This window comes from Pollicipes pollicipes, unplaced genomic scaffold (genome assembly GCF_011947565.3).
Source record: "Pollicipes pollicipes isolate AB1234 unplaced genomic scaffold, Ppol_2.1 Scaffold_6686;HRSCAF=7923_pilon_pilon_pilon, whole genome shotgun sequence".
NCBI classification, from domain to species: domain Eukaryota; kingdom Metazoa; phylum Arthropoda; class Thecostraca; order Pollicipedomorpha; family Pollicipedidae; genus Pollicipes; species Pollicipes pollicipes.
In genome coordinates, this window is record NW_023596921.1 from 36,685,487 (window position 1) to 36,687,373 (window position 1,887).

Sequence of the window (1,887 nt, forward strand, 5' to 3'; positions counted from 1 at the left end):
GGGCCCGACAGATGTGTCCCCTGGGGATGGGCGTGGGAGGCCCCGCCGGCGGTCGCGACGCTGAATCAGAATCAGAAGAAGTCAGAATCGTTCCGAAAGGTCGGGGCCAAGGTTATAGTGCGGTCGACTGTGCTGATAAGGACGGAGTTGCATGGTGTTCTGTGCAGTAAGGAGGGTGCGCAAATTGTTCACTGCAATCCCTATGCTGTCCAGTGGGCAGTACTTGGCGGTGGACGCTGGCTGCACATTGAACGGAGCAAATTTTTCGATTGAGGAATATTCACTGAGGGCGTTTTTCTCATTGAGGAATACGGCCCACATCTGCAAAGGATGCGAGGAAAGTAAAGGCAGAACCAGAGGCCGTCTCGGGCTGGGCTGGCGCAAAGAAATCGAGCCCAAGGCAGCCCGTACCACAAACACCTTGAGATTGTCGCTGCCGAGGTCTAGCGCAGGCTGTTGATGATACTTCCACTCTGGGACACTCCTTTCTCAATCGTAGTTGAGCTTTGCCTTAGATCCGGAATTAATTTTTGTGCTAATCATGCATGCATGTGCAGTCGTACTGCCATACTTTTAAACTTAGTCGTTCTGACTAGCTAATTTTGTTGTTTTAAAATCTGGTCGGATGAATTGCTTGCCTCGAGTGGCCGTCGGGAAGTACAGCCGTCGTATTGGTAAGCAGACCTTGTCACATAGATGCTGACCTCAGCACCCGAATGATTCTCTTTGCACCCACGCAATGCTTTTGCCCGCTGCATAAAGAGTACTATTTCGCACACCTGTGGGAAGCCAAGCGATAGCCACCGGCGATTGTTTATCGCGCAATCTTGCTATGGCCGCGGTGACCTGTGACGTTTCAGATGACCTTGCGACATGTCAGGTGGCCTGGGGCATGTCAGGTGATTTGAGATATGTCAGGCGACCTGGGACATGTCAGGCGACCTGTGGCATGTCGATTGCAGCTGTTATGATCGTGGTTTGCCGTCAGCGTTGTCATACATTGTGCAAGCAATGCGCAGTGAAACCCACCCTCACCAATCTACATTTCATTAAGGTCACGGATAGGTGGGTAGATACTGTGATAGGTGGGTAGGTAGGTGGGCAGATACTGTAGATACTTTCAATTTGCCGCCGGTAAACCATATGCCTCAAGGCAATGCACTTCGTGCTGTGAAATCTACATAGAAGTTCAGGCCGACTGCCTGAGATATGAAGGCTCGCCGTGCTCAGCTTGTCCTGTGAGGGCTCAAATTGGCTGACGACCGGGGCTCGGACCGTCCTCTCCGTTGCCAACGGCCACTGAGCCGCTGAACTCTCTTTTTCGAATGTAGGTAAATAAACATATGTTAATGGCGCATGTAGGAGTGTGCGGCGTATGCGTATATCGTATTACACGATTCGCAAACCGTCCTGTGTCTGTGCCGGACACAGTACATAGCAGATGGGAGCAATTTTCATCTCTGGTTAAAGACTATCGGTCATTGCTGCCTGAGATGGCTTAAGATACTTACCGCGGTCGGAAACATTATATGCACAACGAACGACGTAGAATCGCGAGTGGTGGGCTCAGGTATGCTTACAAGGATACAAGTACTGTTAGCTCTTTCCTTTTTTATGTGTTGGGTTGGGAATGTTAACCTTGTTTGTAACAGTCAAGAAGTTGTACAGACACATGAAACACTAAGGAATGCAGCCAATTTAAAGATGCATGGTTGCTCCTTTGTATGCTACTTGAAGTCACCCATTCTATATGTCGTTATAATTCAGTCACACAGGTGGGCTCAAGCCCTTGACTTCTTTTTTACAAACCGTACGTATTGTACCACTAACGTGTTTCATGTAGGAGTACCTCTAATCTTTTATATTTTCAAAGGCCCCTTAAGGTAC